The following is a 14973-nucleotide window of genomic DNA, read 5'->3' on the forward strand; positions in this document are numbered from 1 at the left end:
AATCCCCTGCCTGCTGACGCCGTTGCTACACCGAGGTACTTCCTTTACCCATCCGACATCGCTGCCGCACACGTGGGCCTGCTCGGCCCCCTGACGTCGCTGCCTGTGGGCCTCTTCAAACCCTCGACGCTGCCGTTATTCCTGGGGCTCGCTCGGCCTTCCTGACGTCGATGCTACACCTGTGAACCTGCTCACCCTTTCTGACACCGCCGCCTGCAGTCCTCCTCGGCCAACCGACACCGCTGCCACGCCTGTGGGCCTCCCCTGCCTGCCGATGCCGCTACCTGTGGGTTTCCTCGACCTGCTGGGACGCCGCTGCTGCGCTGGGGACTTCCTCAGCCCAACCTACGCCGCTGCCGCACCTGGGGATCCCCACGGCCCGTCCCACTCCACCACCACACACAATGCAGCTCTCTCTCGCAGTCTTGGTCGCCCGGCATACAGTAGAACCCCCCAGGCTACCGCCAGGGGAGGCATCCTGTCAATCAGCAAAACCGAAGGACTATACTTGAGGACGCCCCACATCAAGTGCCACAACGACATGGGGTGGCCCCCTGCCTCAAAGATTGTCATCCAAATAATTACTCCATAATCATTGTCTTGGGGCGGAGTATTTGTAAGGACAACGCTTTTTCCCTATTTTCATTGTAACTAATCATCAAGTCGCGTTGTTCTTACTTCTGTCTGATAGAGCGTTCCGCGGCCTTTTCGTCGATGTATAACACATGCAATTCCATTATTTGTACGCCTAATTATATCTAAATGTATGTCTGTAAGAAAACACAAATTTACTGTCTCGGAGTCATTTCTGTTTGCGGTGCGAGACTGCACTACATATCCGTCCGCACCTGTCTATGTCAACCCAGTTTGTCTGTAAATAAATCATCAGTACCCAGCTACCTGTCTTAATCTCTGGTCCTCACAAAAGCACAATCACAGCAGGACGCTGTTCCCTTTAGTATGTGCGCGTGACAGACACTACGTTTCCGTCCGAACAGCCTCCTTATATCTATCTATTTCTGATTAATAAAACAGTACAGTTCTCTTGATGTCTGTTCGATCCTCACACTTCCGTTCTAAGGCCAAAAGAGCTGCATATGACTGTCTGGCCTTGCGTTATGACTGCCTTAAACTTCGGTAGTGATGGGAAATCCTTTGTAGAGGTCGAATTTGGTGAAGTCAGGGGCCAGAGACGTCAAAGATGGTTTGCAAGGCTTTCTTCCGCTTGTGAACCATTTGGATGTCCTGATCGTCGAGGGAGGGCAGGTCCACCTGCTGGGGCTAGGTGACATCAGTTGCTTCTCTGCCATTGTCGAGAAATAAACCACGACAGCCTTAGTAGACTGCCAACAAAGTAAAACTGCTAGAGTGTCTTATTTAATAACTGAAAATTATTACGCAAGACAAACCAAAACCTGTCATTAATACTCATGATGTTGGCCATACCATTAAGGGTTAAGATCTCAAATTTTCGTACCAAAAACCCAAAGAAAAAAATTTCAGGTCTGAAGTCACGCCACAAGTTTCAAGCCCCATTCTTTATTCTAGAAACCCATAAGGTTTTGGTAACAAACAACAAGAAACTAAACATGAACTTAAGTTTTTAGAGCTAAGTTCTGCAGAGACTTACCTAAGCATGCTGGGTATGGTTGCAGTATTGTCACGCCTTCCCCAGCATACCCATCAGTTAGGAAGACCCCAGGTTTTCCGCTGTAGCGCTTTTGGGTCTGGACTAACCGTACCGCCTACTAATACGCAGTATAGTCGAATTTGTATGCCATGATTGTTGTAACTGCAAGGCGTTTCTCTTTTAAAAGGTATATAAGAAAATTTGAAAGTGTTTTAACAGAAATCTCAACTGGGCTCTCAGTATGGATATAATAGCTTCCTTACTGACTTATTCATAGTTATATTCCTTCCATAATTGTCCCTTTTAGAGCTAGTTCTTACACTGGACCCATATATTGGTTCTCTGTAATATAAACAGTCATTTAGGACGGCAATCTTGTGTCAAAGAGAATGCAGTCCTTAGTCTAGGCTATACTGTACTCATGCCTAACTTAACTGGGAGCACCTACAGTTTCCTGGGCCCACCCGACCGCCGACCGAAATCGGCGGAAGAACACCAAAACTAATATGGGGGCGATACCAAAACAACAGCAAACAATGTAGAGCCGAAAGTTTAAGTGAAACGGTAAAGGGGGACCCCATTTGGAAACCGGGGTTTTTTGGGTGTGGGGAGGCAGATACAAGTGGCGATGACTGCCAAAAACTTTATAGAAACGGTAATGGGGGACCCTCTTGGGAACCAGGGCTTTTGGGTGGGGGGAAGCAGATATGGTGTGTGGGGGCAAAATAACAAACAATTTAGCAGTAGGTTGATCCGTTACTCTGCAATCGCAATGCAGGCTACGCTAGCCTACTACTTACCCAAAGTTGGGACTTCTTACCTATTTTAAATATGTTGACCTCTTACTCTACAATCGCGATGCGGGCTCTGCTAGCCTACTGCTTACCCAAATTTGGGACTTCTTACCTATTTTACTCTATAAACGGGAAACGGACCCAGGTAGCCTGCTACGTGCCTACATTTGGTACTACTTACATTTAACATGTTAGCCTACAAACTAACGCACCAAACCCGAGTTAAGGCATGTACTCTAACCTGACCCCCCTGTATGGTAAATGTTGTGACCTAACCAATAGAACCTACCTAACCTGACTTAGGGAGCATGGCCTTGCTTGGCCAGGGGGACCCCCCAGTATGATGATAAAGGTTGTGACCTAACCAATAGAACTAACCTAACCTGACTTAGGGAGAGTGGCCTTACCTAGCCGGGGGGGCTTCGCCCCCCTGGACTCCCCAGTATTGTAACAAACGTTGTGACCTAACCAATATAACCAACCTAACCTGACTTAGGGAGAGTTGCCTTACCTAGGCGGGGGCTTCCCCCCCTGGACCCCCCAGTGTGGTAATGAAGGTTGTGATCTAACCAAAGCAACCAACCTAACCTCTGGCCACTCCTTATTCACTCGATATTTAATTGGTGAAACTAGAATACAATTACAACTTTAAGCATACCATTCAAAAGATTGAACGAAGGTTGTGACCTAACCAAAGAAACCAACCTAACCGCACTTAGGACATAGTTATATTACTTAAATAAATTATTGCACTTTCCTTAGACTTGAAAATCTTCCATGTCAGAGTCGGACAATTCTGGTAGGGCGATTCTGGGCCTTTTGGCTGGGACGTCTAGCATCGATATTTCGGTTTGAACACCGCGGTCACGGGTTTGTTGAGGTTGTTGAGTACTGCGGGACAAAGGACGGATTTTCCTTGGCATTTACTGCTTTCTTTAATGGATATGTGCGTTTAACCCTTTAACGCCGATTGGACGTATTAAACATCGATATAAATTGTCTGTTGGGTGCCGATTGGATGTATGGTACGTCGATATAAAAAAGTTTTTTTAAAAATTCGGTGATAAATAGTTATAGGCCTACTAGGCGAAAACTTTTGAATCACGTGCCTTGGGGGATGCTGGGAGCTCACGGGTCAAGGCATTGTTTTGTTTACAATCGTTACTCAGGCATGCAAGCGCGAATTTCTTTCTTCTCGCACTAAAAAGTATCAGCGACACATCTCAGAAATTATTTCGTCACTGACAATTTTTGCACCATTTTATATTAGCCGTTACATGGAGTATTATATATGAAAATGTGCACAATTTCATGTAGAATACAACGAAAAGCAACTCGTGGTTGTAGCTTTTATCAGTTTTGAAATAATTTCATATAAATAACGATAAGTGCCAAAATTCCAACCTTCGGGAGTTGTGCTATTGGCTAATGTGCCAGTGAGGGGAGGGTAATGATCCTTGAAGGGGAACCTTTTGAAGAACAAATTCATACCAGAGACCATTCAAGTTGGAAACCAGTGTTCTGTGTTCGCTTGTATCAGAGGTCAACCTTATGCTTTTTTTTTTTTTTTTTTTTTTTTTTTTTATCTGAAGGATGTGTTATCTCAAATACCCATCAACCCAGATTCTCGGAAGTGCAGTTCTCCCTCTTCATCTGTGACAAAATAGTTCCAGTTCGGTTTGTATCTTGACTGCCCGACAGGTGTTCACGAGTGTTAACACTGGTGTCGCTTTGTGCCCCTTCATTTGTTGTCTCAAATGAATGGAAAGATTTTTCGGAGCTTTTGAAGAATATCGGTCCCATACAACCCTTTTGAAGAATAGGGGTCCCAGGGGCCTTTTGAAGAATAGAGGTCCCAGTTGGGCCTTTTGAAGAATAGGGGTCCCAGTTGGACCCTATGAATATAACATTGAAAATGAATAAACTGTTATGAAAGTACTTTATTTTGTAAGTATAAAAATTACAAAAAGTATGTCAAATTAAAAGCACACAATTTATTGTAAATAAAATGAAATCAGTTGAAATTAATTGCACCATATTGTTTTGAAATTTCAGAACAAAAAGAATCAAATAAAGTTTCCTTATAACGTTCACGAAACATAAATTCCTGTAAATAGGAGTGTAAGAATTCCCTTTTGTATCCATTCATCTTTTTTTATTTTACCTTTCTGCTTGTTCCAATAGGATTCTACGTGCTGCATATGAACACCTGTCTTTTTATCAACAAAATTTAAGGAATGGTTCACAGTTTCATGTTGGTGTCCTATGTTGCCGATTTTCTGATATGCTTTCCATTCGTTTGAGTGAACAGTCGATCCTTGCCTAACTACTTTTTCAATTATTGGCAAAAGAGCACCAGCATCACGTCGCTCAACTATTTCCATATATCCTATGGCTGGTGTTGTTGATGTGTCTACAATTCCAAAAACCCAAATTTGTGAATGGGGAGTTCTTCCTCTGTGATGTTTGGGTTTATGTGAGAAGCAAGACTCGTCCACTTGCACTGTAATACTAATACCTGGCCCACCTAGTTGAACTGGGTTAGTTTCAAAATGCGTAGTGCATACTTCACCAAAGAAACTATATAAATCAACCATAGTTTTCAGTGAGATGTTTAATAACCGAGATGCACTCATTTCTCCAATTTCATCACACCAATAAAAAATGGCTTCAACTTATTTTTGAAGTGTCAATTTAGAATGAAAAAAGAATTATTTTTTTCTGATTGATGTCTTATGTTTGTACTTTGCAGAGTCCTTATTTTGGCACTTCCAAATATGTTTATCAAGATTTGAAGCACATTTCGTCCAGTTCATTACAAAGTTGCAGCAGCCGCATCTCATTTCACGAGAAATAAGTTCTTTATTCTTCATCTATGTAATCACTGGAATTGTGTCTTCGATTATAATGGTTTAATTTGACGTTCAAAAAAGCTGCGATCCATGTCTGCTTAGGGTTTGCTCAATACTGAATTACTTGATAATAGAGTGTGAAGAAAAAAAAAATACAGATTTTTTAAGGCCTGTTTGGTACTGACAATCAAACAAGCAGTTGTTTGCTTATCTTTGTTTGTTCACCACTGACAACCAATCATGTTGTTACTTGTTTCTTTGTAATTTGTTCGAAATTAATAAAAAAAAAAAAAGAATACAGTAGGTTCATGATAAGCGCTGATACTTTCGTGACTAACAAGTTCGTTGAGAGAGAGAGAGAGAAAGAGAGAGGTAGTTGGTTCTGAAAATGTCGCATGAAAACTGCTTCTCAACCGTTGAAATATTTTAAGTTTTATTAAAAAGTTCCTAATGATCAGAAAGCTTGTTGGACTCTGAAACCTATTTGGACAACTTGACCAAAATCAGTCCAAAAACGACCCTTTGAGGTTAAAAGAAAGATTGTGACTTTTTATCTGAATTATCCTGTGACTTTTTTACTTGGATTTATTAACACTTGTGTCGTTAGGTGCCCGTTCGGTAGTTGTGTCAAATGAATGTAAAAGAATTGTTATTTTTGCTGTTTCTTCGTAATCTGTTCAAAACCTATTTGGACAACTTGACCAAATCAGTCCAAGAAGGATTTTATCTTCACTTTACCATTCACATCTCACTTGTTATGTGAATAATGTGACACGAATCTTACGTTGCCCTATGTCTAGTCGGCACTCGAATAATGTTAGTTAACTCTCTGTTACTATGTAGGACGAATTAGCATTCGATATCAAATAAGTATGTTACTGCATTCTGTTGTAATTCAGTGACTCCACCTTCGGCTGTAATAACTCTTAAGAATTAAGCATAAGATTCTCGTTATGCTAACATTGAAGTATTTTAATGTTTAGATAGCTGTGGAATCTTAAAAATGTAAGGAAAGTCGTAGTTTTAACTTGATCCAAGGTCATTTTGAGTAGTAGTGAAATCACCTGTTTTAACCCAAGTACGTTTTCATGACAAAATGTCTGAGCTGAAGGCTTTTCCTGCTCTTTGACTTCATTTTGAAATTTGCGTATTTGATAATTTTGGATAAAATATGTGAACAACATAAAGAAACCACAAATGTACTAAAACATAAAATCTGTCGATACATAGTAACATAATTATCTGTGATAATGGTGAGAGTCAGCATCCGGTGTGATGAGGTGTCGAAGCTGGGAGGCTGAAGGTATGATCATACTACATAGGATCAATTCTATAGTGTGATTGACGAGTTTAAGTCCAAAACTCGGAATGAATTCAACCACGATGACGAGGTTGAGTGTCGTCCTCTGAGCGGGAAGCGGCTCTTGAGTATTGAGTTACTCCTGAGCATTGAAGACCGTTCCCTCATGGGCTCGCCCTTGAGTGGAGGAGGACGTCACAGGCTGAGTGGTTGAGTTCCAATCCACTATTGGATCCTATGATTTTCTTTTAAATTTCCCTTCATGGGATAAAAATCTCCAATGATCAATCCTTGTATGGCTGTTAGGTTATACAGGCCTCCCAAAAATCAATGACCTTTACTTTGATTTAGAAACAAGTTTTCCAATGAAGTTTTCCTACTTTATTTTCACCTTTTTCAAATACTTAATTTTACCTTTTGTGTAATTTTTATCAGGATATTAATAAATGCCTCCTCAAGTGTCTGTCTAGTTTGCCTAGTGTCACTTATGATAATGGTTGTTTTTCTATTATGTTGGGCACATGTCTTGCAGTTGGCGTTTGTTAATTATTTTTTCCTTTAAATATATGAATATATGATTGTTCTCTTTTCAGTGTTTCAAAGCCAGATTTTTGGAAATTATATTCTTTCATACAGCTATTCAGTAATTTTGATAATATTCTGCAGCTAGGGATTATACCCTCTTACACAGATGTTTATTAGATACTGATTTCTGTGATAGTTAGGATATATACCCTAATTTCCTGCATTCCTTGACATTATGTTATGATTATATGGATCCTAATCCTAATATTCAGAATACTGAGGAAAACTTGCTTCATATAATTGACCACCGACAGTTTTTCCAACGCACTGATTTTCCAATTCACTAAGAAGTACTGTTGATTGTATTTGTGTTTCTGGTTTTCAACAACAGTTTGCTTATACCTTGTAATAATACATGTTTTATTGCTAGTTCTGATATTCTAAATTCCTTATCAGATTTTCTTCCTAAGGAATATAGACTTTCAACTGTTAATAAGTACATTAATATCCCCAAGGGAGATGGTATTGAAAAATAAAGAAATACAAGTTACTAGATATGTTCATATATAGAAACAGGTTTTTATACATTCAACTTACCTGTCAGATATATACATAGCTATTGACTCCGTCGCGCCGACAGAATTTCGAATTTCGCGCACACGCTACAGGTAGGTCAGGTGATCCACCGCGCCGCCGCTGGGTGGCAGGAATAGGAACCATTCCCGTTTTCCATCAGATTTTTTCTGTCGGCCATACTGGCAACATCGTTGTTGGTATCTCCGGCTGGATTTCGTTTTTGGATACAATTGATCATCGTTTTAGACCCTTTGGTGACGTATTTGGATCGTTGTACTGGCATACGATTTTGTGGATCGTTATTTGGATTTTGGCTTGGAATTTTCATCATGATGTCTGATTCTGGAAGTGTGGTGAGAATGTGTGTGAATGGAGGGTGCAAGGTGAGAATGCCGAAAGCTTTGGTTGATCCTCACACTGTATGTAAAATATGCAGGAAGTATGAATGCTCGATGGATAACACTTGTCATGAATGTGAGAGTTTGAGTGCTGAAGGGTGGAAGTCTCTAACTTCTTATTTAAGGAAATTAGAGAAAGACCGGTTAAGGAAGTCATCTTCCAAAACCAAGCCTAACTCTCAATCTTCAAGTGGTTTGGTGAGTAATATTGTACCCTCCTCTAACATTATGAACGCTCCTTGTAATATTTCAGGTCCTTCTCCGAATGCAGATCCTACGGACTCTGCTTCGGAGATAGCAAGCCTTAAAGCTGCGCTTATGAAAATGGAGCGTAAAATGGCTGCCATAGAAGGTAAGCAAAGTAGTGCTGTGGAAAGTGATGTGAATTTCCCCAGTGAAGTGGAGGAGGTGTCTGATTGGCTTCACAACGCTCCCAGGCCTAGACCTCTTTCAAGCTCCCAAGCCCAGAGGAGAAGGAATGTCGAAAGCCTTACGGAGGTTATGGAGGATCCCCACCAGTCAGACGTCTCTTCGGCAGAATCTGTAACGTCTCAGACTGCCAGAGAACGCATTAGAAAAAGCGTTCTACGTGAATGTTTTTCGTCATCGGAGAATTCCTCACCTAAAAGAGGATGGAGATCAGCGGATCGTTCTCGTCCCTTGAAGAGGATCTGGGAAGAATCGGGCATAAACTCGAGTCCGGAACGTTTTTCGGAGGACTCCCCGACAGAGATTAAGAAAGCAAAGATTTTGCCTTCTCCCGCTAAGTCGTGGGGAATGGAGAAAGAAGGCTCTCCTTCCTCTCGTTTAGACCAGAGAGAAGAAACGAAGAAGATATTAAAGGATATGCAAGAGTCTATTGCTTCTCTAGTCGGGGTTCTTTCGAGAGATCCTCCAAGAAGAAAGGATGTTAATCTTCCTGTGAAGAAGTCAAAAAACCCTTACTATCAACCTCCCAGAAAAGAAGATTCTTCTTCGGATGAAGGGTCTATTTTTCACAGACCCGCGAGTTCGGGGCGCGAGGCGCCAGGCAGGCGTGAAGTGCCAGCCGAGCGCGAAGCGCCAGCCAGGCGCGGAGCGCCAGTCAGCCGCAAAGAACTACCACGTAAGCGAGGAGGCGGCCAACCATGGCGCGACGCATGGCAAACCAAGGCGCTATCCGATATTCGCAGGAGACGACTAGGCGCGAGAAGCTGGCCAGGCGCGAGGAGCCAGCCGCGCGTGAGAATTCCTACAAGCAGGAAAAGACAATCAGGCGCGAAGCACCATCCAGGAGCGTAGCGCCAGACTGCCGAGAAGCGCCAACCATGCGAGAAGCGCCAGCCAGGCGCGAAGCGCCAGGTGGCCGCGAAGAGACATACAGGCGCGAAGCGCCAGCCAGACGCAACGCGATAGACGGCCGCGAGGCGCCAACCAGGCGTGAAGCGCTAGTCGAGCGCGAGGCGCCAGCCGCGCAAGAGGAGCCAGCGAGGCGCGAAGCGCTGGCCGAGCGCGAGGCGCCAACCGCGCGAGAAGATTCAACCAAGCGCGAAGCGCCAGTCAGGCGCAAGGCGCCAGCTGAACATGAAGAGCGGCAAGAGCGAGAAGTTATAAGGGGTAACAGAAGATCTTTTCATGTAATGTCTTCGGATGGCGAGTCTACCTAGGCAGAAAAAACCCTAATTCAAGGAAGCAACCTGGTACATCGAAGGTTACGGTTTCAACCTCCATGTCTCAGGATGTTTTGGTGGATAAGAAAGGGAGAGCTTCTAGATCTGTCTGTCTCTCTCCTTCTAGGAGTATTTCTCCTATAGGGAATAGGTCTACGGACAAAGATTCTAATAAAAGAGCTCGCTCTCCTTCTAGGATGGAGTTGGATACGTGTCGATGGAAGAAACCCCGAACAATGAGGGGGTATCTAACTACAAAGTGTTAGCCTCTCTTCTCCTGCAAGAATTTGGAGGGACTCTCTAAGCCCTGCAGCTCCTCCTTCCCCGAGATCTCTGTTCTCCAGTAGGAACGGTTTTATAAAGAAATCGGTCTTCCGTATATTTAAAAATGAAACCAGCCATATCGATGAAGAAGGCTATTCAATCTTTAAATAATTGGATGAAGGTGAAGAAGGAAGCTCAGAAGACAGTTTTTTGCACTCCTCCATGTAAGCTCGGAGGTAGGAGGGGAATATGGTACAGGACAGATGAAGCGATGGGACTTATGCTTCCATCTTCCGCGGAGGCGGATTTTTCAAGCTTGGTTGAGGCATCGAGAAGACATGCTTTGAATACAGCTAAAGCATATTGGAGCATGTCAGAATTGGATCAGCACCTCAAGGGACTTTTCCATGTACTAGAAGTTTTTAACTTCTTGGATTGGTCCCTTGGAGTGCTGGCCAAGAAGGCAAATGAACCAGATGTTTTAGAACCTGAAGTTTTGCATTGCATTTTATCCTGTATGGATAAGGCGGTTCAGGATGGTTCGGGAGAATTGTCATCTCTATTTGGAGCAGGAGTAGTGAAGAAGAGATCATTATTTGGTTCATTTCTTACCAAAGCGGTTTCTCCTTCACAAAGGTCAGCCCTTTTATACGCTCCTCTCTCGGATCACCTTTTCCCTTCGCACTTGGTGAAGGAGATTTCAAAGTCTCTTGCTGAAAAGGCAACCCAAGACTTATTAGTACAATCCTCCAAGAAATCAAGACCAACAGTACCAGTAGCAAAGAAGACTACTCGTACTCCGGTAGTGCCCTTTCGGAGAGGTTCCACCTCTCGTCCTCCAACGAAAAGGAAGACAGCAGAAAAGCGAGGAAGGTCCTCCTTTAGATCTTTCAAGAAATCAAAGTAGCAGCGAGGTCCTCCAAACATCTGTAGGGGCCAGACTCCTAAACTTCGTGGGGGCATGGAAGATAAGGAAAGCCGATCCTTGGACGCTAGCAGTCTTGGGGAAAGGTTACATTATACCTTTTCAGGACAGACCACCTTTGTCGAATTCCCCAAAGGAACTGTCGGCGAAGTACAAGGACCCTGTTCTGAGGGAGACACTTCTTCAGATGGTGATAGGAATGAAGGACAAAGAGGCAATAGAAGAGGTTCAGGATCCTTCCTCTCCGGGGTTTTACAACCGCCTGTTTTTAGTTCCAAAGGCATCCGGGGGATGGAGGCCAGTCTTGGACATGAGCATTCTGAACAAATATGTGGAAAAGAAAAAGTTCTCGATGGAGACTTCTGCCTCAGTACTTTCAGCCCTGCGAAGAGGAGACTGGATGGTCTCTCTAGACCTGCAGGATGCATATTTCCACGTTCCTATTCACCCGTCATCAAAGAAGTATCTCAGGTTTGTGATTCAAGGGAAAGTCTACCAGTTCAGGGCCTTGTGCTTCGGCCTCTCCACGGCTCCACAGGTATTTACGTACCTGATGCGGAACGTAGCCAGATGGCTACACCTGGAAGGCATAAGCGTCTCTCTGTACCTAGACGATTGGCTGATAAGAGCAAAATCCCAGGAACAATGTTTGGAGGATCTGAAGAAAACATTAGAATTGACAAAGGAATTAGGACTTCTCGTGAATCTTGAGAAATCGCAGATGACCCCCAGTCAGGACTTAGTCTATTTGGGGATTCAGATGAATTCTCGGGATTTTCGGGTTTTTCCGTCCCAAGAAAGGATTCTTCGGGGATTCAGAAAGTTACATCCTTCCTAAAGAAAGACAGGAGTTCAGCCAGGGAGTGGCTGAGCCTTCTAGGGACTCTTTCTTCCCTGGAACAATTTGTATCCCTAGGAAGACTTCATCTAAGGCCTCTACAATTCTTCCTAAAGAGATCTTGGACTTGGAAGAAGGGCCATCTGTCGGACACTTTTCCGGTAACAATAGAGGTGAAGAAACACCTAAAGTGGTGGCTGCTCCCACTCAAGAGAACAAGGGAGTGTCCCTAGAGGTTCGGAACCCAAACCAAATCTTGTTCTCAGACGCTTCAGAGACGGGATGGGGAGCGACTCTAGGGCAAGAGAAGTCTCTGGCAAATGGAAGAAAGAACAAAGAGATTGGCATATAAATGCCAAAGAACTATATGCAGTGTTTCTGGCATTAAAATTCTTCGAGTCAGAAGTAAGAAATCAAGTGATTCAAGTCAACGCAGACAACACCACGGCGTTGGCTTATATAAAAAAACAGGGGGGGACGCACTCGTTTTCCCTATTCGAGATAACGAAGGATCTGTTGTCATGGACGGAGGAGAGGAATATTACCCTCCTGACCAGATTTGTGAAAGGGGAAAGAAATATCAGAGCAGACAGGCTCAGCAGGACAAAACAAGTTCTCCCCACGGAGTGGACTCTGCACGAGCAAGTCTGCCAAAGACTGTGGAACCTGTGGGGAAGGCCGCAGATAGATTTGTTTGCGACGTTCCTGTCAAAGAGGATAGAGAACTTCTGCTCCTTAGTAGAAGACCCGAGAGCGATAGCGGTGGATGCCATGCTACTGGAGTGGTCGGGACTCGACGCTTACGCTTTCCCTCCATTCAAGTTGCTAGGAGTAGTGATGAAGAAGTTTGTAGCATCAACAGGGACGAGATTAACTCTCATCGCCCCGTTTTGGCCATCCCAAGATTGGTTCACAGAGGTACAGGAATGGACAGTAGACTACCCAAGATCTCTTCCAAACAGGATAGATCTTCTCAGACAACCCCACTTCAAGAGGTTCCATCAAACCTCCCCGCTCTCGCTCTGACTGCCTTTCGACTATCGAAAGATTGGTCAGAGCGAGAGGCTTTTCAAGCAAGGCTTCGAAAGCAATTGCTAGAGCCCGGAGATCGTCAACTATCTGGGTCTATCAATCGAAGTGGGATGTGTTTAGAAGATGGTGTAGGAAGAATAAGCTGTCCTTCTCCGATACCTCTGTGACCAATATAGCAGATTTTCTGTTATTCCTGAGAGAGGAATCCAATCTGTCCGTATCTACAATAAAGGGATACCGAAGTATGCTCTCAGCGGTATTTAGAAATAGAGGCTTAAACTTGGCAGAGGATAGAGATTTGCACGATCTCATAAGATCGTTCGAGACGTCAAAATCTATATCCTCTACTCCGCCAAGTTGGAATCTGGATGTTGTGCTCAAATTCCTTACATCGGAAAATTTGAACCTCCCGACCGTGCCTCGTTCAGGGATTGACGAGAAGTTGTGTTTTTCTCATAGCCTTAGCGACGGCTAAGAGAATAAGTGAAATCCATGCCCTAGATTCTCGGGTGGGTTTTAAGAAAGACGCAAGCCATCTGTTCTTTTCAAACTCTGTTTTTGGGGGCAAAAAATGAGAACCCTTCGAAACCATGGCCAAGGAGTTTTGAGGTGAAAAGTCTTTCAAACTTAATGGGAGACGAAATTGAAAGAACTTTATGCCCGGTTAGAGCTCTTAGGTTCTATCTTAAAAAGAAAGAAGAGTTGAAGGCATGTAAACAAAGTCTATGGTGCGCAGTTCGGGACACGAAAAGACCAATGTCCAAGAATGCGCTAGCGTATTTTATTAGAAGTGTGATTATGGAAGCTCATAGCGATTGTGCAGAGGATTCCTTTAAATTATTACGAGTTAAAGCTCATGAGGTAAGAGCAGTGGCAACATCATTATCATTCCAAAAGAATATGTCCATGAAGGACATTATTAATGTGACCTATTGGAGATGCAACTCGGTATTTGCATCCCACTATCTTAGAGATGTTAAAATTACCTACGACAAGTGCTTCTCTCTAGGTCCTTTTGTGTCTGCGGATACAGTGCTTGGACTGAGGACACATACCGATCCTTAAACTTTTATGAAAAGTCTAATACTTCCATACCATACTGGTGGGATGGGCTCTAACTTTCTTACCTGACGGCTAGTTGTTGCACAGGCGGCCATGGCCTTGTTTAGGTAAGGAACTGTGAGTTTATCTTACAGGATAGGCTTGGATAAAAACGGTGTCTTTGATTACGGAGATCTCCACTATTTGAGGCGGTTTTTTGTGTTTACTACTGGTTAAAAGTGCTTGGTGTCGCACAGGCGGCCATAGCCCTTGCTAGTGAGGAACTAGAAATGTGCCTTTTAAACGGAGTAGTATTTAAAAGACATTGTCTAAATTCGTAACATGGACCTCTCCTTTTAAGACAGTATCAGGATTTTCTGCTGACAAGAGTGCTTGGGCTAGCACAGGCGGCTTTTGGTGCTTTTGACAGTATGAGAATGTGAATAGGTCTTACAAGCGAGGTAGTACAAATTGAAATTATATTTGTTTATTTTTATTTTTATTTATTTTTCATAAAGAATTAGGTGTAAAATATTGTGATTGAGTTTTTTGGTTGTTTGCAAGGAGTCCGGGGATGACTTCTTGCAATCTTAGATACAACATTTGGTTAGGTTAAGGTGATCAGGATCGGGATTGTGCTCCTTAGAAAAAAGGTTCTTGTCATATAAGTGGATTGAAACCCTTTGACATAGCCCTTATAGGATCGGCCAAGTAAGTGGATAAGACCCCTCTGGCAGACCTACAAGAACTCTTAGCAATAGATCAATATCTCGCTGAGGCTCTTGAGACTAAGCAGACTCCTGGGCATTAACCATGAAGTCTTCAGTCTAAACAGGTAGGAACCAAGGTTTTATGTTATTATTACCTACAACGATTGTTGTGTTTCCTGTTAAATCAGTTATTAGCTGTCTTTACCCTCCTCCAATGGTGTGAATCAGCTATGTATATATCTGACAGGTAAGTTGAATGTATAAAAATGATATTGTTATGATACAATAAAGTTTTATACATACTTACCTGGCAGATATATACAATTAAATTACCCACCCAGCCTCCCCTCAGGAGACAGATGGTGTAGAAAAAATCTGATAGAAAACTGGAATGGTTCCTATTCCTGCCACCCAGCGGCGGCGCGGTGGATCACCTGAC

General features: G+C 43.2%; 1 protein-coding gene and 1 non-coding gene across 2 annotated transcripts in view; both read left to right on the forward strand.

Moving 5' to 3' along the window:
- Positions 1-14973, forward strand: part of LOC135215652 (annexin A4-like) — a 250951-nt gene that overhangs the window by 64285 nt on the left and 171693 nt on the right. The window lies entirely within an intron of this gene.
- On the forward strand, positions 6582-6787 carry LOC135219376 (small nucleolar RNA U3). The gene has a single exon (XR_010315427.1). It is a non-coding gene; the product is annotated as a small nucleolar RNA U3 (small nucleolar RNA).

Source organism: Macrobrachium nipponense, chromosome 19 (assembly GCF_015104395.2).
Source record: "Macrobrachium nipponense isolate FS-2020 chromosome 19, ASM1510439v2, whole genome shotgun sequence".
Lineage (NCBI taxonomy): Eukaryota > Metazoa > Arthropoda > Malacostraca > Decapoda > Palaemonidae > Macrobrachium > Macrobrachium nipponense.